Source organism: Acinonyx jubatus, chromosome C1 (assembly GCF_027475565.1).
Source record: "Acinonyx jubatus isolate Ajub_Pintada_27869175 chromosome C1, VMU_Ajub_asm_v1.0, whole genome shotgun sequence".
Taxonomy (NCBI): domain Eukaryota; kingdom Metazoa; phylum Chordata; class Mammalia; order Carnivora; family Felidae; genus Acinonyx; species Acinonyx jubatus.
Window position 1 is genome coordinate 81,946,596 of NC_069381.1, and position 20,420 is coordinate 81,967,015.

Here is a 20,420-nt window from a genome sequence, read left to right on the forward strand (position 1 = left end):
TCCCCAGCACCTCCTGATTGTTTTTACAGAGCCTAGCAGAGAGAGGCCCAAAGCTTGATGATATGCTGAAAATTCCTACAACACTTCAGGTCCCCAAAGGTATCTATAGTCCTTTTTACTTCAGCTATTAACTTTTATTGTGTGTTTATAATATTTCATTTATCATTACACTTTAGAGAAAAATGTGTTGTTTAAATATTTTTATTTTTATTTTTTAATCAAAATATGTATATTTTTCAGGTATAGAATTTGGTGATTCATCACTTACATACAACACCCAGTGCTTATCCCAACCATTGCCCTCCGTAATGTCCCTCACCCCTTCACTCCTTCCCCACTACCCAGCACCCCACCAGCAAGCCTCAGTTTGTTTCCTGTATTTAGAACTCTCTCATGGTTTCTCTCTCTCTCTGACTTTATATTATTTTTGCTTCATTTCCCTTATATTGATCTGTTTTGTATCTTAAATTGCACTTATAAGTGAAATCATATGACATTTGTCTTTCTCTGACTGACATTTTGCTTAGAATAATACACTCTCATTCCATCCATGTTGTTGGAAGTGGCAAGATTTCATTCTTTTTCATTGCTGGGTAATATTCCATCAAATCTATATACATCTTATTTATCCATTCATCTGTTGATGGACATTTGGGCTCTTTCCATATTTTGGCTATTGTTGATAGTGCTGCTACAAACATTGGGGTGCATGGACCACTTCATACTTTTAAATTTTTTTAATGTTTATTTATTTTTGAGAGAGAGACAGAATGTGAGTGGGTTAGAGGCAGAGAGACAGAGGGAGACACAGAATCTGAAGCAGGCTCCAGGCTCCAAGCTGTCAGCATAGAGCCCAACATGGGGCTCGAACACACAAGCTGTGAGATCATGACCTGAGCTGAAGTCAGTTGCTCAACTGACTGAGCCACCCAGGCGCCCCTGCATGGACCTCTTCAATTCAGCATTTTTGAATCCTTTGGATAAATACCTAGTAGTTCAATTGCTGGATCGTAGGGTAGCTATATTTTTAATTTCTTGAAGAAACTCCATAACATTTTCCAGAGTGGTTACACCAGTTTGCATTCCCACCAGCAGTGCAAATGGGTTCCCCTTTCTCCACATCCTCGCCAACATCTGTTGTTGCCTGAGTTGTTAAGTTTACCATTATTACAGGGGTGAGTTAGTATCTCATTGTGGTTTTGATTTGTATTTTCCTGATGATGAGTGATGCTGAGCATTTTTTTCATGTGTCTGTTAGCCATCCGGATGTCTTCTTTGGAAAAGTGTCTATTCATGTCTTTTGCCCATTTCTTCAAACTGGATTATTTGCTTTTTGAGTAATGAGTTTGATAACTTCTTTAGAGATTTTGGTTACTAACCCTTTATCTGATATGTCATTTGCAAATAACTTCTCCCATTCCATCAGAGCCTTTAGTTTTGCTGATTATTTCCTTTGCTGTGCAGAAGCTTTTTATCTTGATGAGGTCCCAACAGTTCATTTTGCTTTTGTTTCCCTTGCCTCCAGAGACATGTCAAGCAAGAAGTTACTGAAGCCGAGGTCAAAGAAGTTGTTGCTTGTTTTCTCCTCTAGGATTTTGATGGATTCCTGTCTTATATTTAGGTCTTTCATCCATTTTGAATTTATTTTTGTGTACAGTATAAGAAAGTGGTCCAGGTTCATTCTTCTGCATGTCGTTGCCCAACTTTCCCAACACCATTTGCTGATGAGACTGTCTTTTTTCCCATTGTATATTCTTTCCTCCTTTTTCAAAAATTAGTTGGCCATACGTTTGTGGACCCATTTCTGGGTTCTCTATTCTGTTACATTGATCTATGTGTGTGTTTTTTGTGCCAGTATCATACTGTCTTGATGACTACAGTTTTGTAATACAGCTTTAAGTCCAGAATTGTGATGCCTCCAGCTTTGGTTTTCTTTTTCAGGATTGCTTTGGCTACCTAGGGTCTTTTCTGGTGCCATACAAATTTTAGGATTATTTGTTCAAGCTCTGTGAAGAATGCTGGTGTCATTTTGATAGGCATTGCATTGAATATGTAGATTGCTTTGGGTAGTATTGACGTTTTAACAATGGCTGTTCTTCCAATCCATGAGTATGGAATGTTTTTCCATTTTTTGTGTCCTCTTCAATTTGTTTCATAAGCTTTCTATAATTTTAAGTGTATAGATTTTCCATCTCTTTGGTTAGGTTTATTCCTAGGTAATTTATGTTTTTTGGTGCAATTGTGAATGGGATCAATTCCTTGATTTCTCTTTCTGATGTTTCATTACTGTATAGAAATGCAACAGGTTTCTGTACATTGATTTTATATACTGCAATGTTGCTGAATTCATGTATCAGTTATAGCAGTTTTTTGATGGAGTCTTTTTTGTTTTCCACATAGAGTATCATGTCATCTGCAAAGAGTGAAAATCTGACTTCTTCCTTGCCAATTTGGATGCCTTTTAATTTCTTTGTGTTGTCTGACTGCTGAAGCTAGAACTTCAAACACTGTTGCATAACAGTGGTGAGAATGGCTATTCTTGTCGTGTTCCTGGCCTAAGGAGGAAAGCGTTCAATTTTTCCACATTGAGGATGATATTAGCAGTGGGTCTTTCATATATGGTCTTTATGATCTTGAGGTATGATCCTTCCATCCCTACTTTCTTGAGGGTTTTTATCAAGAAAGGATGCTGTATTTTGTCAAATGATTTTTCAGCATCCATTGAGAGGATCAAGTCATTCCTATCCTTTATTAATATAATGTATCACACCGATTAATTTGTGGATATTGAACCAGTCCTGCATCCCAGGAATAAATGAGACTTGATCATGGTGAATAATTCTTTTAAAGAATTGTTGCATCCGGTTGGCTAGTACCTTACTGAGAATTTTTGCACCCAGTTGATCAGGGAGATTGGTCTATAGTTCTCCTTTTTAGTGAGGTCTTTGGTTTTGGAATCAAGGTAATGCTGGCCTTGTAGTATGAGTTCGGGAGTTTTCCTCCCATTTCTATTTTCTGAAACAGCTTCAAAAGAATAGGTGTTAACTCTTCTTTAAATGTTTGATAGAATTCCCCCTTGAAAGCCATCCAGCCCTAGATTCTTATTTGCTGGGAGATTTTTGATTACTGACTCAGTTTCTTTACTGTTTATGGGTCTGTTCAAATTTTCTATTTCTTCCTTTTCCAGTTTTGGTAGTTTTTATATTTCTAGAAATCTGTCCATTTCTTCCAGATTGCCCAGTGTGTTGGCATATAATTGCTCCTAATATTCTCTTATTGTTTCTATATCTGTGGTGTTGGTTGTAATCTCTCTTCTTTCATTTGTGATTTTAATTATTTGGGTCCTTTCCTTTTTCTTTTTGATCAATATGGCTAAGTTTTTATCAATTTTGTAAACTGTTTAAAAGAATCAGCTCTTGGTTTCATTGAGCTCTTCTACTTTTTTTTTAATATCATTGATTTCTGCTCTAATCTTTACTATTTCCCTTCTTCTGATGGTTTTTGGGCTTTATTTGCTGTTCTTTTTTCAGCCCCATAGGTATTAGTTTAGGTTCATCATTTGGAACCTTTCTTCCTTCTTTCAGAATGCCTGGATTGCTATATACTTCCCTCTCATAACTGCCTTTGCTGTATCCCAGAGGTTTGGGGTTGTCGTGTTTTCATTTTCCTTGGCTTCCAAGTACTTTTTAATTTCCTCTTTATTGTCTTGGTTAACCCACTAATTCTTTAGCAGGATGTTCTTTAATCTCCAAGTATTAATGGTTTTTTAAAATTTCCAAATTTACAAAGTCCCTACTATTATGGTAATGTAACCAATGAGTTTCTTCATGTTTGTGATTAATTGATTTATATATTTGAGTTCTTTCACAATGGGGGCATAAATATGTACAATTGTTAGATCCTCTTGGTGGCAGACCCCTTAAATATGATTTATTGTCCTTCTTCATTTCTTGTTCCTGTCTTTAGTTCAAAATCTAGTCTGTCTGATTTAAGTATGGCTACACCAGCTTTCTTTGGATGACCATTAGCATGATAGATGGTTCTCCATCCACTTACTTTCAATTTACAGGTGTCTTTAGGCCTAAAATGAGTCTCTTATAAGCAGCATATAGATGGGTCTTCTTTTCTTATCCATTCTGATACCCTATGTGTTTTTATTGGAGCATTGAGACCACTGACATTTAGAGTGAGTACTGAGAGATATGTATTTAGTGCCATTGTGTTGCCTGTTGAGTGGATGTTTCTGATGATGCTATCTGGTCCTTTCCAGTCTTTGTTGCTTTTGGTCTTTTCGTTTTGTTTCATCTTTTCTCCACCAAAATGGTCCCCCTTAAAATATCTTGCAGGACCGTTTTAGTGGTCATGAATTCCTTTAGTTTTTGTTTGCCTGGGAATCTCTTTATCTCTTATTCTATTTTGAATGACAACCTTGCTGGATAAAGAATTCTTGGCTGTATATTTTTTCCAATTTAGCCATTGAATATATCCTGCCACTCCTTTCTGGCCTGCCAAGTTTCTCTGCAAACCTGATCTGTCTTCCCTTATAGGTTAAGGACTTTTTTTTCCCCTTGGCACTTTCATAACTCTTTCCTTGTCGGTCTATTTTGTGAATTTGACTATGATATGCCTTGGTGATGGTCAGTTTTTGTTGACTCTAATGGGAGTTCTCTGTGATTCTTGGATTTTGATGTCTGTGTCTTTCCCCCAAGTAGGACAGTTTTCCACTATAAACCTTCTGTACTTTTTTCTCTCTTCATCTTCTGGGACTCCTATGACTCAGATTTTTTGTTTTTGTTTTTTTTTTTTAATGGTTATTTATTTACTTGGAGAGAATGAGAAAGCAAGCAGGGAGGGTCAGAGAGAGAGGAAGTGAGAAAGAATCCCAAGCAGGCTCCACACTCACAAACCACGAGATCATAACCTGAGCTGAAACCAAGGGTCGAACACTTAGCCATCTAGGTGCCCCTAGGATGTTATTTCTTTTTAATTAGTCATTGAGTTCTCTAAGTCTTGTATTGTTCTCTTTTGCCTTTGTTTCCCTTTTTTTTCTGCTTCATTATTCTCCAGAATTTTGTCATCTAAATCACTGATGCGCTGCTCTGCTTCATCCATCCTTGCTGTTGTGGTATCCATTCAAGATTTTATCTTGGTTATAGCATTTTTAACTTCATCCTGATGAGATTTTATTTCTTTTATCTCCACAGAAAGGGATTCTGTGATTTTTTTTCAACCCCAACTAGTATTTTTATTATCATGCTTCTGACTTCTAGTTCAGACATCTTGCTTATATCTGTGTTGATTAAGGCCCTGGCTGTCATTTTTCCTCCTCTTTCTTTTGGGGTGAATTCCTTCATTTTGTCATTTTGGAAGAAGACAAAAATGAATAAAGTAATAAATAAAAATTTTTAAAAATAATTTAAAAAATAAATAAAAATTAAAAAATTAAAAACAAAACAAAAAATCAAATAAAAGAAGCTAGATCCTAGGTGTGGTTTAGTCTGCTTATTGAAAGAAGCTTAATAGAGAAAAAAGAGAAAGAAAAAAAGGTAAGAAAAAATTTTAAAATAAAAACAAAATTTATATACTAAAATAGCTCAGAGGGCACAGTTGGGCATGACTTGGTGTAATGGCTCCATTCTCCACTAGGCGGCACTGATTAGGTTATTGTGGTGGATCAGTGTGGTGTGCATGTGCGAGTGGGAGAGGTGGAAATGGCTTCACCCAGGTCCTTAGTCTCTGGCACAGGAATTTTGCACTCTCACCAACCAGCGATCAAGCACCCCTCATTTGTCTTAGGCCTCTGTCCACTCCCTGCCTCTGCCCTGTCCATGTCTAGGTGAACATGGACATGCCAGGTGGCATCTCCCTCCAGAGTTTCATCTCAGATGGGGTTGTGTTTCAAAATCCCATACTTCAGAGACCCCCATGGCTTGGACCCATGCAGACTCTCTAAAGAAGGTTCTTGCTGAGCAATGGCCGGTGCCGGCTTGCCCAGAGAATGTTTGTGTGATTGTGCAGCATAAAGCAGTAGAGGTTCAGAGATTATGGCAACCACAACACACAGCTGGTGCTAGTTTTCACCACACTCTGGCGTCTTTGTCCCAATGCCAGCAAATGTGGCTGCTCTCCAGGGTCTGCTGGGATCTTTGCCTGTGGGGAGGCTGTATTGCCTCTACCAAATGCTCTCCAAGCAAAGGAACTGCTTCTCCTCGTGTGGCAAACGGACCTCTCAGACCACACTGCCTGCTCCTGGTGATTCACCTTATTTCCTCAGCAGAGCACCACCAGGCACTGAGCTCTAGAATTTCTGCTGTGCTCCACTGTTTATAGAATCTTAATGGTATCAAAACCTTCAACTTTCTTTCTATCAATGGTTTTGGGGAACAGATTTCTTGTTCAGTCCCCTGAGACTGTTTTCACTCTCTCTCTCTCTCTCTTTCTCTCTAAAAGCTACTTTTAGAGGACTGCTTTTCTCGCATGATCCCAGCACACCACTCTCCCCCTTTCTCTTTGTCTGTTCTCTCTCTGCAAAAACAGCTGCCTACCCTCTACAGCTTTCCTCTCCCCCAGTTAACCTTTCCACACCATGTACCTGCTGAGTTATGTGCCTGAAGTTATGCAGATTGTTGTGTTTATCCTCAGATCAATTTCCTAGGTGTGCAAAATGGTTTGATGCTGATCTGGCTGCATTTCAGGGATGAGAAGAGATCAGGGTCTCCATGCTGCTCCACCATGTGAATTCTCTCTGGGTTATTTACATCTTAACTCATGCCTCTTACAAGCGACCCATATTATTATAATATCACTGTTTTCTACTTTTTTATACTTCTAGTCAGCAAATATATTTATGAAAATATGTATTTTTAAGTTGTTAAAACTCAAACCAATAAAAATACATCATTCTAAACTGTAAGCTGACCACAAGAGTATGTATTTGGACTTAAGAAAAAAAAAATTCAGGGGAAAAAAAGTCATAGCAAATAATCTTAACAAGTATATAATTCTGGTACATTTCAAAGTTATTGCCCAAATCTTGGAAGCTTATTTTTATGTCTTAAAGGTCTAGATAGTGATAAGTAGTTTTAAAATAAACTAAAATATTGTGATAAAAGTCATCTAGCAATATATCTAGTCCTACAGTTTTATTATCAATCATTGTGCCAGCACTGAGTAGTCTTAATAGATTTCTAAAGTATTTTGGAGAGTAATGTCAGATATGTAGTGAAATCTATCAAGACATTGTTCTTTTCTATTAACCACTGCATTAAGAACAAAAGGAGAGACACAAATCAAGCCTTAACAGATATTACTTGTATTTGCATCCACAAGAGCTACATTTCACTATGGTACAAATTATTGATGTTATTATTGTTCAGTGTACATTTTTCATGTACATCGTATTTCTCCCGGAAATAATTATTATTTTTTTGTACAAACTGTATTCACAAAACACCAGTAATTCTGGCAATAAATAAGAGTAGTATTTGAGAAATTTTATTCAAAGATGATTCAAGTTTGGGACAATAAGGCAAGATTGAGATGTAATTAATCTAAAAGTTATTCTCTAATTCATATTCTATTTATAAATGACCTGCAAAAGGGATTAGCCATAAATATTGTTTATTATTCATTATCATGGTAGTTTATCTTCGTTTTAGATTAGGTACCTGAACTGACAGATTTTATTGACCACTTTGTCAATCTGTATCATAATTGTGCTAGGCTCGTTCCTAAATTTACTTATAGACCAGCTATCATGAAATCAGGCTGAGGCTTTCCAAATTAAAATAAAATTTAAGATATAATCTTAAGCTTCATGGCCCCTCATAGCATGGGCCCCTTTCAAAGCACTGTATCTAAATGTTATAGTAGTGGTTTTTTTTGTAATTTTTTATTATAGAAGGAACCCCAAGTTTATCGTCTTATGCCCCACAAAACCTGGGCCCTGTATATACAATAATTCTTAATTGGCCAGAAAAATAATAAATAAAATAAAGGCTTTCTAGTAACATGCATAAACAAAAGAAACAACTAAGCTACATGCATTCATCTTAACAACCTATTTTAATATAGCTGCTTCATACAGAAGCACAGAACCTTCTTCACACAGAACCTCATTTTGTGAGTTGTGAGGTACAGTGACTGAGATAAATGTTGCTAAACTAATAAAGTCCAATACTCTGAACTTGCAGCCAGAAAACCTCCATTTACAATGGGTTTGTATGGATGACAACATTATCTGGGGCATGTGAGAGTCTGAGAAATGATGGAAATTAAAGCACTAGCATTGTATTCTAGATCTACCTTTATTAAATGTGAGTTTGGGGAAGTTACTAATTTCATGGAGCCCTGGGTTGCAAAGAATAGACAGGATAACATCCACCTGAAGTGTTATTTTGCAGATTAGTTAAATTCTAAGTGAAGTACCTAACACTGTCCAGGGCAACAGAAGTTTGCTTAATGTTAACTATTTTTCAATCACTTTGACCCTTACTTTCTCTATGTCTGAAATGGGGAAAATATTGCCTAGTTTACATGTCTCCAGGATGGTTTGTCAACATTTTACAGTGAAATATTACAAAAATTCACTGAAATGCTATGCAAGTATAGTATAATTTTGTAACTCCACATTTCCCCCTGCCTGATCCTTTCCTTTGTACTAAGGTCTAATCACCTCTAAAACCAGAAACTAATGAAGATTGAATTATCAGTCCAAAGACCCTAATGGAAATGCAATATGTCTTATTAAGTTTGCTACAAAATTTTAGTTGTTGGCTTATGTTATTTCCTGAGAAACACTGCAGTTTCTCAGGCCCTGTAGTTCAGAAGTAGCCTATAACAACACTTAATTCTAATCAATGCTCAACCAATGTTTGTATCATTAACTGAATCCTTACCTAGTGGGAACTTACTACACTGAATTTTTATACAACCCAATTTGCCTGGGATAATCCTGGTTTGTGCCTGATGCACTGAATTAATTATTAATAATGTCCTTGCTCACTCTTTATAGTATATCACTCATTTGATTATCTTACTTATAAAACAAGCAACATACACAGAGTATATCCAGTCTCACATTTCAGTTTATGTATTTTTTTGATAATGGTTTTAATTTGAGAATAATACTTACTCTTTTTCTTTGTCTCTACTCTTCTACTTGACAATTGAAATGTACCTCAAAAATATATTATTTGAGATAACATGCAATACTCTATTTTATATTATAAACATGTTTCTATATTTTCCCCTATATGATTGTAGAAGGCAAAACTTTAAGCTTTTAGTAACCTCCACATTCAAAATGAAGTTATGATGGAAATAAGATTTGTCTTATTAAATCACAATTAACTCAAGTAAGCATTGTTCCTCCTTCATTTCCAATTTTCCAACAAATATACTGTAGTATTCAAGCAAAATATAAATGTTGATGTAATTTACATAATTATAAAATGTCTCTTAATGTAGGCTTATAATACCTGGCTATTGGAATTGCATTATTGTATTTTTATTGTACTTTAGACACTGATCGATTTGATATGAATTGTGTCTAACCAGTAAAATATAAAAATAAAAGTAGTGTATGATGATGGATACAGTATGATGGTAAGACAAGAACTGGGTTATATCAAATGAAAGGTGATATAAAAAACCTACTGGGAAATACAATTTAAAAAAATCTAAAGCGTAGTTTGGTTCTCAGTGAGTCATCTGATTTACTCTGGAATTCCATTTGTGAGTCCCATTCTTAACTAAAAGTATAAAAACAAAATTAGACATGCAATGCCAAGAAGTATATGCCACATAAAACAGTATATTTGATACATATTAAAATGAATAGTCTCATAGAATGTTTATTGTGAAAACCAATGTTTTCAGATAACAATTCCATAATTGTTATATATTCTAACAATTCTAATATATTTCCAAAAATTCATAATTTGCTGGACCAGCAATATTAAGGGCTACATTTGTGTAGAAAAATTTTAAAACCCTCATGAGATTGAAAAGAAAATCCACACCAAACTATTATTTCCATGTTACTTTATTGAGGTAATATTGTTATATCTAATTGAACTAGGAAAAACTGCTTCCTAGGGAGTCAGAATCACCCACAGCCTATTTGTCCCACAGGCACACAAAAGTGTCTGAAGCAAGGTGACTGCAAATGTGGGGATAGCAAGGTACTGAATAATAATGACAAGACAGAACAACAACAAAAAAGCAGGTGGTCTCCTGATTCTACTGCAGGCTATCCTTTGTGTGATTTATTTCTTTTCTATTACATTCTCTAGGTTCCATATGCCCATGTTCAAATAGAAAAATATAAGGTATAGATTTAACCAATAATGGCAGACTACAAAGTTGATATTTTCAAAATAACTTATAAGTTATAGGAAAAACAAATTTAAAAAGTATCATACTATTTTAGTCTGCTTTCCTAACCTTTCCTTAATTTGGTTGAAAAATAGATCCATATTTCTTTAAAGGTCAAAAGTCAATCACTGTTTTATCACACTAAAATAAATGAAAGTATTTACATCATGTTCTACTTCAACTTAAGTACTCATATCAATAGTTTAGTAGTTTTAAAGAATAGCATTTTGCACATTATACTTTTTCTCTTCATTGGCAGTCAATTAATACGTTGTTTGTGTTTTGCTTGTCTTCATAACAACACTGACAGTTGGGTAATTTCAAGTAAACCATCCACTGACTTATGAATACAAAATTTTATAAAGTATCTTGCACTGAGGCCAACTTAAAAAAAAAAGAGAAAGAGCTTTTCTTCGTAGTTCCATTACAAGACTAATTTATGATTTGACAGATATATTTGAAGCCATTATTTTGTAAAGTATAATTGAAGTATAAAAGATACATTCCTTTTTTAAACTCCACAAAACACTTAAAATGCATTTGATGCCATTCTAATCTATGCTATGTCTTAAAAAAACACAACAAAACAAAACAAAACACACAAACAAAACCAACCAAACAATTTTACTTTGGGAAGAGGAGGAAGGAACTTCATTAAAAACAAATGAGGGCTGAAAAGGGGGACTTCTGCAAGATGGTGAAATAGGAAGATTCTGAACTCACCCCCTCCCATGGACAGACAAAATCTAAAGTTATATATGAATCATTTCCCTCTGAAAAATATCGAAATACTAGATGATGTTATTCTCCACAAAGGGTAAAAAGACTATATTGAGGCAGGCAGGAGAGCAGATATGGTCTCAACAAAAAACCTACCCCTGTTGCAGCAACATATAAAAGGGAGGCTTCTCACCAGTTCAGTGCTTCCCCTAAATGAGTGAAGGGCTTGTGTCCCACATCAAGCACCTCAACTCCTGGGATCCACACCACTGAGATGAACCCCTAAAACATCTAATTTAGAAAAACAGAGTGTCTGAAGTCCAAGGGACCCAAAATGATATAAAAAAATTGAGATTTCCTCTTTAAAGGAATGCAGTCCCACTCATCCTGAAACACAATGAAAAAAATAGCAATTTGAACACTTCTCTCAGAGGTGAAGAGATTTATTTACTAATCTAAAAGCAACTGCCAGAGGGGAAGGGGATAGTGGTAACTCTCTCTGGAGATGAAGGCATTGGCAGAGGAGAAAAGAAAAAGGGGAAGAAGATATAAAGTTCCCTAAAAGACACCTAGGTCCAAGAAGCTGAGAGATTTCCAATTTAGATGAACCCAAGAAGAGCCACACCAAGACACATTATTAAAATTATAATTATAATTAAAATATACTTAAAGATTGGGGCGCCTCAGTGGCTCAGTCGGTTAAGTGTCTGACTTTGGCTCAGGTCATGATCTTGCGGTCAGTGAGTTTAAGCCCTGCGTCAGGCTTGTGCTGACAGCTTAGAGCCTGAAGCCTGCTTCAGATTCTGTGTCTCCCTTTCTCTCTGCCCTCCCTCTCAAAAATAAGTAAACATTAAGAAAATAAAAAATATATACTTAAAGATAAATAGAGAATCTTAAAAGTAGCAAGAGAAAAAAGCAAATTGCTACATACAAAGGAAATCCCATGAGAATATCAGGAAATTTCTCAGGAGAAACTGTTAAGACAAAAAGAAGCGACATGACATATTCAAAGTGCTAGGAGAAAAACTTCCAACTAAGAAAAGCCTACCCAGCAAGGTTATCATTCAGAATTGAGAGAGAGAAAAAGGGCTTTCAATACAAACAAAAGCCAAAAATGTTCAGCATTACTAAACTGGTCTTACAAAAAATATTAAAGGAACTTCTCAAGCTGAAAAGAAATGACACTGATTAATAAAAGGAAAACGTACAAAGGTAAAAATCTTACTGGAAAAGGTAAATATATTAAAGGTAGTGGACTGACCAAAGCTAAAGTACTAAAATTTGAAAAAAATAATAGCTAATACACAAAATAAAAAGATATAAAATGTGACATTAAAAATATAAAGTTTGCTGGGGAGAGTAAAAAGGTAGAGATTTAGAATGCATTTAAACTTACTTCGCTACAACTTAAAAAAGTGTAAGACACATAGGATGATATACGTGAACCTTAAAATAACCACAAATCAAAAACATAGAGTAAATACACCAAAGAAAATGAGGAAGCAATCTAAACATAACATTAAAGGAAGCCAACAAACCACAAAAGAGGAGAGATAGAGTAGAAAAGAGACTCAGGGGGGAAATACTTAATCAACTTGAAAAAAGCAATAACTCAGTAGCAGTAAGTACATACCTATCATAATTACTTTAAATATAAGTAGATTGATTTCTCCAATCAAAAGACATAGAGTGGATGAATGGGTAAAAAATAAGATGCATCTTTATACTGCCTATGAGAGATTCACTTCAGAAGTAAGGACACATGGATTGAAAGTGAAGGTATAAAAAAAGATATCGCATGGGGGGCACCTGGGTGGCTCAGTCTGTTAAGTGTCCAACTCTTGATTTAGGCTCAGGTTATGATCTCCCAGTTGGTGTGTTCAAGCCCCACATCAGGCTCTATGCTCTCAGCACTCTCAGTGTAGAGCCTGCTTGGGATTCTCTCTCTCTCCTCTCTCTCTCTCTTTCCCTCTCTCTCTGCTCCTCCCTGCTTGCATTCTCTCTCTCTCTCAAAAATAAATAAACTGAAAATAAAAATAAAGTTGGCATAGCTACAGTCATATATATATAAAAAAAGAAGCATTAGAACAAAGACTGTAATAAAAGACAAAGAGGGGCACTACCCAATAATAAAGGAGTCAACTCGGCAAAAGGATATAACATTTATAAAGAAGAAATCTACAGCAATAAAATAATAGTAGAGTACTTTAACACCCCACTTATATCATTGGATAGATTAATTAAACAAAAAAAAACCAATAAGGAAATATTGGTCTTAAATGACATATTAGACCAGATGAACTTAAGAGATATATACAAAACATTCCATCCAAAAGCAGCAAGATACACATTTTTGTCAAGTGTACATGGGATATTCTCCAGGATACATCATGTTAGGCCACAAACAAGTCTCAATAAATTAAAGAAGACTGAAATCTTATCAAGCATTTTTTTGAACCACAAAGCTATGAAACTAGAAATCAATTACAAGAAGAAAATGGAAAAAAATATAAAAGAATGGAAATTAAACAACATGATACTGAAAAACTACTGGGTCATAGAAAAAACAAAGAAGAAATAAAAACAAAATAACTGGAGCAAATGAAGACAGAAATATGACATATCAAAATTTATGAGATGCCTTACAAGTGGTTCTAAGATTGAAGTTCATGGCAATACAGGGCTACCTCAAGAAACAAGAAAAATCCCTAGTAGACAGGTAATATCACCCCTAAAGAAATTACAAAAATAAGAACATAAAAAATCACAAGTTATTAGAAGTTCTATAAGAGAATAATAGAGTTCAAAACGGAAATAAATGAAATAGACTAAAAAAAGGAAATAGAAGAGAGAGACAGTTCAAATAAATGAATCATAAATAAAAGAGAAGTTTCAACTGATTCCATAGAAATAGCAAAAGATCATAAGACTACTATGAACAACTGTATGCCAACAAAATGGACAAGCTAGAAGAAATGGATAAATTAACAGAGACTCATAATTTTCTAACACTGAATCCTGGAAAAATAGAAAATCTGAGCAGACTATCTACTAGTAAGGACACTGAGTCAGTAATCAGAAAACTCCCCATAAACAAAAGTCCAGGATCAGATGGCTTCACTGGTTAATTCTACCAACCACTGAAAGCTTTGATACATATCATTCCCAAACTCTTCCAAAAAAATTGATGAGAAGGAACGTCTTCCAAACTCATTTCAGGAGGTGACCATTACCCTGTTACCTGAACCACACAAGGATACACACAAAGAAAACATTACAGGTTGATATCTATGATGAACATAGATGCAAACATCCTTAACAAAATATTGGCAAATTGAATTCAACTATACATTAAAAGGATCATTCATCGTGATCAAATGGTATTTATCCCACAAATGCAAGGATTTTTTCAACATGTACAAATCAATGAAATACACCACATTAACAAACTGAAAAATAAAAATTATATGATCATCTCAATAAATGCAAAGTATTCCATAAAGTTCTCTAACTTTTTATGATAAAAACTCTAAAAAAATGCATATTGAAGGAATGTATCTCAACATACTACTGGTCTCATTGACAAGCCCACAGCTAACATCATACTGAATGGTGTAAAGTTCAAAGCTTTTGCTCTAAGACCATAACAGACAAGAATGCTCACTCTTTCCACCTTTATCCAACTTAGTATTGGAAATCCTATCCACAGCAATCAGGCAAGAGAACTAAAAAGCATCTAAACTGGAAAGAAAGAAGTACAACTGTTACTATCTGCAGAAGACACAATACTATATAGAAAACCCTAAAGACTCCAACAAAAAACTGTTAGAACTAATAAATGAACTCAGTAAGGTTTCAGGATATAAAATTAATATAGAAAAATACGTTGTTTAGGGGTGCCTGATTGGCTCAGTCAGTTAAGTGTTCGACTTCAGCTCATGTCATGATCTCACAGTTCGTGTGTTTGAGCCCCATGTTAGGCTCTGTGCTGATAGCTCAGAGCATAGAGCCTCCTCCAGATTCTGTGTTTTCTTCTCTCTCTGCCCCTCCCCTGCTCACACTCTGTCTCTCAAAAATAAACATTAAAAAATTAAAAAAGAAAAATTGTTGTTTATATTCACTAATAACAAATTACCAGAGAAAGAAATGAAGAAAACAATCCCATCCAAATCCCATCAAAAAGAATAAAATACCTAAAACCAAATTTAACAAAGGAGGGGAAACACCTGTACATTGAAAATTATAAGACATTAATGAAACAAACTGAAGAAGACACAAACAGAAAGATATTAATGTTCATGGACTGAAAGAATTAGTATTGTTAAAATGCCTATATTACCCAAAGCAATCTAAAGATTCAATGCAATCTCTATCAAAACTCCAATGGTATTTTTCACAAAACTAGACGAAATAATTCTGAAATTAATACAAAACCACAAAAGACCCCCCAATAGCCAAAACAAGCTTGACAAGTAAATACAAAGATGGAGGTATCACACTCTCTGATTTCAAACTATACTACAAAGCTATAGTAATCTAAACAAAACGGTACTGGCATAAAAACAGACACATATATCAACAGAACAGAATGGAGAGCCCCAAAATAAAATCACAGACAGTCTCTTCAATAAAAGGTGTTGGAAAAACTGGACAGCTACATGCAAAGGAATGAAACTGGACCATTTTCTTACACCATATATAAAAAGTAAACTCAAAATGGATTAAATACTTGAATGTAAGACCAAAAGCATAAAACTGCTACAAGAAAACATAGGTTGCAAACTCATTGACATTGACCTGAATGATTTTATTTTTAGATGTGAATCAAAAGACAAAGGAAACAAAAGCAAAAATAAAATAAATGAATGAGCAAAAGAGACTATGTCAAATTAAAAAGCTTCTGCATAGCAAACAAAAAAAAATATCAACAAAATGAAGACAATCTACTGAGTGGGAGAAGATGTTTGTAAATCATATGTCCAATAAGGGATTAATATCCAAAATATATAAAGCATACATATTGAATTATATAACAAAAAACTCCAAACAATTCAATTAAAAAATAAGCAGGGGTGCCTGGGTGGCTCAGTCAGTTAAGCATCCAACTCTTGGTTTCAGCCTAGATCATGATCTCACAGTTCATAAGTTCAAGCCCCATGTTGGTCTCTGCACTGACAGTGCAGAGTCTGCTTGGGATTCTCTCTCTCCCTCTCTCTCTGTCTCTCCCCTGCTCGTGCTCTCTCTCTCTCTTAAAATAAATAAACTTTATAAAAAATACAAAAAAAATAAGCAATGGATCCAAATAGACATTTTCCAAAAAAAATGCAGATGGCCAACAGGCATATAAAAAGATGTTCAATATCACTAGTCATCAATGAAATGAAAATCAAACCACAATGAGATACCACCTTACACACGTCAGAAAGGCCATTATCAAAAAGAGAAAAAAATAACAAGTGTTGGCAAGGATGTGTGGAAAAGGTAATCCTTGTGCACTGTTAGTGAGAACATAAATTGGTGCAGCCATTATGAAAAATATTATAGAGGTTCATCAAAAAACTAAAGAAAGAGCTACCATATGATCAAACAATTCTACTACTAGGTACTATTTAAAGAAAAATAAAATACTAATTCAAAAATATATGCACCTTATGTGCATTGCATTATTACTCATAACGGCCAAGATATGGAAACAACCTACATGTCCATCAACAAATCAGTGGATAAAGAAACTGTAATATGTATATACAATGGAATATTACTGGCATATAAAAGAATGAAATCTTGTCATTTGCTATAAGATGGACGGATATTGAGAGTATTATGCCAAGTTAAATAAGTCAGATGGAGAAAGACATATACCACATGATTTCAGTAACACATGGAATCTAAAACAAAACAAAACAAACAGAACAAAACCTAGACTTACAGATACAGAAAAGAGATTGGTGGTTACCAGAGCAAACTGGTGCTGAGAGCAAGAAATAGGTGAAGGGGATCAAGAAGTACAAACTTCCAGTTATAAAATAAGTAAGTCATGGGAAGTGATGTATAGTATGGGGAATATAGTCAGTAACATTGCATTAACTTTGTATGGTGACAGATGGTACTAGATTTAGTGTAATTATCATTTCACAATGTATAAAAATGTTGAATCACTATGCTGTACACCTGAAACTCTTATAATAATGCATGTCAATTATACCTCAATGGAAAAAAACAAGTGAGAGTTCTCAGAGGAATGCTGTCTCTCTATCATCCAGGTCACCAACAAAGTAACCATATTATTTTAACACATTTTGTTTTGAGATGCAGTGTTAGTTCATGTACATACTGTGTGACTTTTCACTTATGACATCCTTGCAAGCTTGTCCTGCTATAATGAAGAAACAATGAGTCTTCAAAGAAAGACGTAGATGAATTCAAGTTAATCTTCTCCATCAACTAAGGATTTTCTTCCGTTGTAAAGATCATACCACACAATGGTAAGATAAGCCTAATACAATTTTGAATTTGGTAAGAAAGAAATTAAGTCCAATAATTTATTGCAACAACTCACAACAAACTGTTTCTATTTTCTCATTCCCAAGAGCTCTTGATTAGAATTGACTTGTCAGAAAGCAGAGAAGGAGTAATCTTGATTTATTACTAAAAGCAAAGTGAGACTTAAGCTGGAAAGATATTATGTGAAGGGTCCAAAAAGGAGAGAATATGTTGTGTTGAAATTGACAAAACCAGATAGGAAAGTCATTAACTAACAATCTAGTGTTGAAGGCATTTAATTTGGCCTTCTAGCTAATGGACCACAAGGATTATACAATCTTACTGTAACCTTGATGTAAGTTGGTCATTTAAATGATACATGGAAAATGATCTGGTAGCTGACTCCAAACGGAAGACACCAGAAAGCATGAGGTATCCCAGAGAATCAGTTGTTTTCAAAGGATTCATAAAAGGGAAAGCTAGGACTCAAACTTGCGTGATGGTGAAAAATACTTTCATTTTATTTCCTTATAAATTAGTATCCAAATAACACATCTGCTTCTATTCTAAAAGTCTATAAAATTTAATTTTAAAGAATATTATTCAGTGTCAGGGTTTTTGAAAATTCCCCAACCTCTATTACTAAAAAAAATCACAAAATAATACTGACATATTATTTCAAGCTATAAGGATTCAAGAGAGTTTCAGGAAAAAGAGTCAGGCAAAATAGCCTTTTTATAATGGGGTGTCCCTGCCACATTACAAAGTAAAGTTAATGAATAAATTTTACTTTCAGATCCTCTTGTTTATATAACTTTCAGTCAGAGTATTTTAATAACCTTCTGGGATTATAATTAATTTGACATATGGTTTTATGAAGTTTAATTTATGTAGTCATTGTTGAATAACAATATTATTTATGGTATAAAACACACTTTAGCTGTGTACCACATTAAAAATGTTGCATTCTTATACACTAATAATGAAGCAACAGAAAGACAAATAAAGAAACTGATCCCCTTCACAATTGCACCAAGAAGCATAAAATACCTAGGAATAAACCTAACCGAAGATGTAACAGATCTGTAGGCTGAAAACTACAGAAAGCTTATGATGAAAATTGAAGAAGATATAAAGAAATGGAAAAACATTCTGTGCTCATGGATTGGAAGAATAAATATTGTTAAAATGTCAATACTACCCAAAGTTACCTACACATTCAATGCAATCTCAATCAAAATTGCACCAGCATTCTTCTCGAAGCTAGAACAAGCAATCCTAAAATTTGTATGGAACCAAAAAAGACCCCGAATAGCCAAAGTAATTTCGAAGAGAAAACCAAAGCAGGAGGCATCACAATCTCACACTGTAGCCTCTACTACAAAGCTGTAATCATCAACACATTATGGTATTGGCACAAAAACAGACACATAGACCAGTGGAATAGAATAGAAACCCCAGAACTAGACCCACAAAAGTATGGCCAACTCATCTTTGACAAAGCAGGAAAGAATATCCAATGGATAAAGGACAGTCTCTTTAACAAATGGTGCTGGGAGAACTGGACAGCAACATGCAGAAGGGTGACACTAGACCACTTTCTTACACCATTCACAAAAACAAACTCCAAATGGATAAAGGACCTGAATGTGAGACAGGAAACCCTCAAAACCCTAGAGGAGAAAGCAGGAAAAAACCTCTTTGACCTCAGCCGCAGCAATTTCTTACTTGACACATCTCCAAATGCAAGGAAATTAAAAGCAAAAATGAACTATTGGGACCTCAAGAAGATAAAAACCTTCTGCACTGCAAAGGAAACAACCAACAAAACTAAAAGGCAACCAACGGAATGGGAAAAGATATTTGCAAATGACATATCGGACAAAGGGCTAGTATCCAAAATCTATAAAGAACTCACCAAACTCCACACTGGACAAACAAATAATCCAGTGAAGAAATGGGCAGAAAACATGAATAGATACTTCTCTAAAGAAGACATCCGGATGGCCAACAGGCACACGAAAAGATGCTCAATGTCACTCCTCATCAGGGAAATACAAATCAAAACCACACTCAGATATCACTTCACGCCAGTCAGAGTGGCCAAAATGAACAAATCAGAAGACTATAGATGCTGGAGAGGATGTGGAGAAACGGGAACCCTCTTGCACTGTTGGTGGGAATGCAAATTGGTGCAGCCTCTCTGGAAAGCAGTGTGGAGGTTCCTCATAAAATTAGAAATAGACCTACCCTATGACCCAGCAGTAGCACTGCTAGGAATTGACCCGAGGGATACAGGAGTGCTGATGCATAGGGGCACTTGTATCCCAATGTTTATAGCAGCACTCTCAACAATAGCCAAATTATGGAAAGAGCCTAAATGTCCATCAACTGATGAATGGATAAAGAAATTATGGTTTATATATACAATGGAATACTATGTGGCAATGAGAAAGAATGAAATATGGCCTTTTGTAGTAATGTGGATGGAACTGGAGAGTGTTACGCTAAGTGAAATAAGCCATGCAGAGAAAGACAGATACCATATGCTTTCACTCTTATGTGGATCCTGAGAAACTTAACAGAAGACCTTGGGGGAGGGGAAGGAACAAAAAATGTTGGAGAGGGAGGGAGCCAAACTATAAGAGACTCTTGAAAACTGAGAACAAACTGAGTGTTGATGGGGAGTGGGAGGGAGGGGTGGGTGGGTGATGGGTATTGAGGAGGGCACCTGTTGGGATGAGCACTGGGTGTTGTATGGAAACCAATTTGACAATAAATTTCATATTAAAACAAATATTGGATATCAATAAAGCACCAAGGATTAAAGTTATTTTAAG

At 35.1% G+C, this 20,420-nt stretch overlaps 1 protein-coding gene across 2 annotated transcripts in view; it reads right to left on the reverse strand.

The window, feature by feature from the left end:
• The window catches only part of DPYD (dihydropyrimidine dehydrogenase), an 854,343-nt gene that overhangs the window by 607,644 nt on the left and 226,279 nt on the right, over positions 1-20,420 (reverse strand). The window lies entirely within an intron of this gene.